At 52.4% G+C, this 5,526-nt stretch overlaps 1 non-coding gene across 1 annotated transcript; it reads left to right on the top strand.

Annotated features, from left to right (window-relative positions):
• The first annotated feature begins 2,929 nt into the window (after positions 1-2,929).
• TRNAL-CAA (transfer RNA leucine (anticodon CAA)) lies at positions 2,930-3,011 on the top strand. The gene has a single exon. It is a non-coding gene; the product is annotated as a tRNA-Leu (tRNA).
• The last annotated feature ends 2,515 nt before the right edge of the window (positions 3,012-5,526 follow it).

Raw genomic sequence — 5,526 nt, 5'->3', positions numbered from 1 at the left:
CCCCTCTCCAGCCTGCCTTGGGCTTGGAAAGTGAGGAGAAGGGTGAGGGACGACACTGAACATCCTCCATCCATCGCTCGTTACCAGAGCAAGTCAGTGGCATTAGGGTTCCTTGGTGGCATCCCCTGTTTGTCTGGGGAGAGGCAGAAAGAGGGGGAGAGAATCTCTCCCAAAGGAGATTGGATTTGCAAACAGCCCCCAGGAGCCCCTCACTCTCAGACTGGGGAGAGACTTCTCCAGAGTGGTCTCCAGTGTGTTTGGCAAGATACTAGCAATGGGGCTCCCAGCCCTTCCCTTGTGGGAGGCTGTTCCCCAGGCTGAGGGTCTCTGAGCTGGGCCAGACCCGGTGAGCTACTGAGCATGGAAATCAAAGGGAAACGAGGGGGCCCTTGCCTTGCTATGTCTAGGGACTTTGAAGTGGGGAATGGTTACCCAGGAGAAGTCCGGACTCCTGGGTTCTGTTCCTTCTCTAGCCTGGGCGGGGGGTTGGCGGGGGGAAGGTGTGAGTGTGTCCTGGGCTGGCAGGAGGGAGCTGCTTGTCCAAAGTGACCAATGGTCTTTGTGACTGACCCCAGTGCTCGAAAAGAACGAGACTCCCTGGTTCTTGCAGTCCCAGGGATGAGGAAGGGGAACGTTGAGTGGGAGCAGATTATGCAATGAACTCCTGCCAGTGTGTTTCGCCTGCACTTCCTGCACCCCTGCCGGGGGAGGAGGAGCTGCTCTGGCTGGGGCAGGGATGGGGGGGGACCAACAGGCTGGTTAGTGAGAGGCTGCCTTGACCCCAGACTCACGCCTGCTCCCCGCTCGGTTCCAGGATGGCCAGGCTCCTGAGGATGTTCAGGAAGAAGGCTCTGCACTTTGCCCCAGAGCCTGAGGGAAGCAGCTGCCATCTTCCCCAGGAGTGGAGCAGCCCTTCATCCCCCCTGGCAGGGAAGGAGCTCCCATCCGGGCCAGAAGATAGAAGTGTCCAGCCTGCTGGAAGAGGAAACCTGCTCCCAGCACAGGCGCTGAGGTGGGAGAGGCACCGGCCAGGTCAAAATGGAGCTGGGCCAGGATTCAGCTGGGCAGGCAGGACCAAGCCCAGGAGCAGAACCGGGCAGGGTGGTTCTGGGGCTTGTTGTGTGGGCAGCATCGGCCCCAGGAGCCCAGCCCCGATTTCCAGCAGGAGGTATCGCCCTGCCCGGTCAGTGGGGACCTTCCAGCCTTCCCAGAGCAGGAGGTGGAGGATCCGTCTCCCAGCCCCAGCAGCTCGGCCCGCTCCCCATGGGACAGCAGCAGAGCCTGGGACTTGGACAGCAGCGTGGGGACGCTTCTGCTTTGTTCCAGGTGAGGAGCCAGGCTGGGCTCAGGGAGGGGTGAGGAGGGGGCTGTGATCACCTCAGGCCCAGGCCCTTGAGCAGTGCTATGGGGGCGAGTCCCCAGTTCAGGCATCTGGCCTGAGCCACTGAACCCCACTGACACTAGATGCTGCCACTTTAATCCTTGGTGGTCTATTAGGCAGGGGGTGGGAGACACCTCCCATGGAGTCCAGGACAGTGTGGGGGGTCACTTTGCTATGGACTCCTGAAGGAGTTGGGGGTTGATGACACTGAGGCTACTTGGAATCAAATACATTTGAGATACAAGTACAGAGCCCATATTCATAACTTCAAATACAAAAATGGTACATGCATACAGCCAGCATAATTATAACCAGCAAATCATAACCTTGTCATAGACACCTCACACGCCAACCTTTGCACAATATTTGCTGCACATATAGAACAGTGGTAGTAACAATGATCTCTACGGTCTCAGTTCATATTAATAACGTCACAGAAGGCTATAGAGAAGTGGGAGGGAGGTGTCTTCCAGCCGGTGTGTCTTGTCCGTTTCTCCCTTGCCGCTTGAGCTGAGGTGGGAAGGGAGCGAAACGTGCCCGGCTGAAGGTTTTGTGCTCGGCCTTGAAGATTAAGCCCGACCCCCCGGCATGGCTGGGTCGGGGTTGTCCTGGGCTCTGTGGCGGGAGGGCTCAGCTGGGAGAAGGGGCAGACGAGGGGATTTTGTCTCTGATAGATAAGGGCTTTGTCAGCGGGAAGCTGTAGGTCACATGCTGGGGATGACAGTGGGCTCTGAGCTGGGGCAGCAGCAGCAGGGGAGCAACGTGTATGTGTTTGTGTGGGGTGGGGGTTTCACTTGGTAAAAATGAACCTGCCAAGCCGCTCCCTCTGCTGGAACAAAAGCCTCTCGTTTATCTCCTCAACTCCCCTCCATGAAAAACTCAACCCCTCCCCCAGCGCTGAGAGACCCCCTCACCCTTATGGAGATTTGTAATTGTTCTAAATCTTCCTTGGCCTTGTCCAAATACTTTTCCCAGAAAAATGATCAAGGACATTTCAAATGAGAAAACAAACCAAAGCAGAGAAACCTCCACCACACACAGATTGGGTCTGAATTTTTCTACTGAAATTTGGAGACAATAAAACTCGTCCCTCTGTTGGCCAGAAACCAAAGCTAGACCTTCTCTGCTGTAGCTGTGACTTCTGCTACCGAACCACCAATGCACTGACTTCTCTTGTGAGACATTTCTCTGCACAATACTGCTGCTAATCCAGTTACTGACTCCAGGAAACATTTTCCTTAGCTTGGTTCCGTGTGTCACTGGTTTCTCTAGCAAAGATCAGTCCCTGGCCCTGTGGTCCAGACATCCTCATTCACATCAAGCTTCAAGTTAAGAATAATTTCCCCTTCCCGCTCTGTGGGAGGGGAGACTTTTAAACGCGCTTTCTGTGCTACTGCACATGGCTAAGCAAAGAGAACAAACCCAAATCCCCCCTGTGCTTTGGGAGCCAGGTTTGCGGTGAGAATTCTGTAGTTCAGATGACTTCAGACATGGGCATTGTGATTCTTTACCAGTTTCACTGGCATTGGGGCATTTTTTGTGCTCACAGCTGTGATGGCCGAGTGGTTAAGGCATTGGAGTCAAAATCCAATAGGGTTCCCCTGTGCAGGTTTGAATCCTGATCATAGCGAGGCCTGTGTTTTAGCCATTCTCTCACCCGGGCAATAGCTCTCTACAACCCTGAGACTCTCTCAATTCTCTCCCCACCCCTAAGTAAATCCTGTTCTGCCCCTTTCATAGAGATGCCTGGGACACCACCTCACACTGTGTCCCTGAGGTGTCAGGCAAACTCTCAGTACCTGAAGCCTCTGCCACTCACCTGGTGCCCCATAGATCAGCCATAGCTCTGGTTCTGCTCCTCTCTCTAGAGTACGAAAGGAGCCAAGTCAGCAACTCCATGGGAGCTCTGGGGCTGGAGAACCAACAGAGAAAAAATAGGTGCACAGCACCCACTGGCAGCCAACTTCCCCCCACCACTACAGGCCTTGCTGACAAGCTCCTCCTCTTCCCCTTCAGCACCTCCCACTTGCCAGTGATGAGCTGTTCAGTGGGGTTCAGGAGGTGCTGGGTGGGGAGGGGGAGGAGCAGGGACGGGAAGAGGTGGGAGAGGGAGAGGAATGGTGCAAGCCAGGAAGACATGGGACAGGGGTGGGGGCTTGGGGGAAGGGGTGGAGTGGGGGCAGGGCCTGGGGAGGAAAGGGGGGATTTGTCCCAGACCCCGGATCCCTCTAGGGCCAGCCCTGAAGGGAAACAGTGACAATAAAACTGACCAGCATTGCGGGGGAGACAGAGGGAGAGCTGCACTCATCAAGTCCCTTCTCTCCCCCAAGGTGAGCCAGACACTGCTCTCTCCTGGCTCTCACTCTAGCAGCTGGACGCCAAGGAGCCCTTTTCCCACAGGAAGTGCATTGATTGCCCCTGTGGTGCTGGGGGGCTGGCGCTGCTGCTGCTTGTCGGGCTGGCAGGGGGGCTGATGTCTGCACAGACTCTCAGCTGCCAGGCCGGAGGGGACACTTGGGACCTTACCAGACTGGCTCAGTGAAGATGGGAGGTTGACAGATCAATACAGACGCTCTCCGGAGCACGGAGCAGCATCCGCCCATGCAGCCAGGCAATGAGCATTTCCCACAGCCTGGAGCCGAGAGGGAGGCGGCAGCTGCTGTTCCAGCTCCTCAGGGCAGGCCCTGTCAGCCAACAGACACTTCTTAGGGCTGGTCTATACTACGGGAAGGGATCGATCTAATATTGTCATGGTATAATCCCCACTCTGAACCTTAGCATCCAAAAGATGGGGGTACCAGCATGAATTCCTCTAAGCTCAATTACCAGCTTAGTACCTGTAGTGCTGCCACCAATCAGGAATTCCAGTGCCTGGTACACTCTGGTCCCCCCAAAACCTGGCCCGGGGACCCCCCAGACCCAGACCCTCTGGATCTTAACGCGAGGAAAGTTAACCCTTTCTCTCACCGTTGCCTCTCCCAGACTTCCCCTCCCTGGGTTACCCTGGAAGATCACTTTGATTTAAACTCCTTGAATCTTGAAACAGAGAGGAAAATCCACCTTCCCCCTCCTTCTCTCTCCCCCTCCCAGACTCTCCCTGAGAGAGAAAGTAATCCTAACACAGAGAGAAAATTAACCTCTCTCTCCCCCTTCCCTCCTTTCTCCCTACCAATTCCCTGGTGGATCCAGACCCAGTCCCCTGGGGTCTCACTAGAATAAAAAAACAATCAGGTTCTTAAACAAGAAAAGCTTTTAATTAAAGAAAGAAAAAACAGTAAAAATTATCTTTGTAAATTTAAGATGGAATATGTTACAGAGTCTTTCAACTATAGACACTGGGAATACCCTCCCAGCCTAAGTATATAAGTACAAATTGTCGGAGAAAAACTCAGTTCTCGCTTTTTTGTTCGGGTGCAGCAAAATCAAATACTTTATTATTTCTCCAGCAATTGCAATAGAGGGAGGGAGTGCCCTAGGACACTGGGTCGCCCCAATCCCAGACAGGTCTCTCAACACGTAAACAATTACAGCAAGCATTTATACCTTTATTAGAGACAATAACAAGCAATAATACAGACAATAATGAGCAACAGCTGCATTTTGTTTATGCATAGGCTATCCTGCTATCTCATTTTCCTCACTTCTGGGTGACAGTCTATGTATTTGATTATCAGTGCAAGGTCGTGATAACTTCTCACACAGTTCTTCCCTACTCGCCTCGCACTATCCTTGCTTCTACAAATCTCACATCATTAGGGTTACAGCTGGCCTAACTCTTGCTAACAGACTGACATGCATTAAGATTCCCTACAAATCCTTGTCAATTCTTTCCCTACTTCCACACTCCCCCCTTTTGTACTTCTAGTACAAAAGATATTCTCAAATCTCTATTTGCATTAAGCCATGGATTTCTGATTCTACATCAGATGTTTCAACCTTAGGGATTTTCACTGGATGTAATGACAATACAAGATTAGCATGGACATGAAAGGTATTACTATTATTATGTCTTTTACAACAACAATAACATAATCCTAAACTAACTAACAACAATTCAAGCAATAATATCCCCATAGCAATAATATGATGAGGCTGTTGTACAGTTTTGGTTACAAAGCATATCATACTTAGGACACGAAGTAGAC

This window comes from Gopherus flavomarginatus, chromosome 14 (assembly GCF_025201925.1).
Source record: "Gopherus flavomarginatus isolate rGopFla2 chromosome 14, rGopFla2.mat.asm, whole genome shotgun sequence".
Classification (NCBI taxonomy): Eukaryota; Metazoa; Chordata; order Testudines; family Testudinidae; genus Gopherus; species Gopherus flavomarginatus.
Note: the sequence above shows the minus strand (reverse complement) of the source record. Positions and strands in the feature narration are given on the sequence as shown.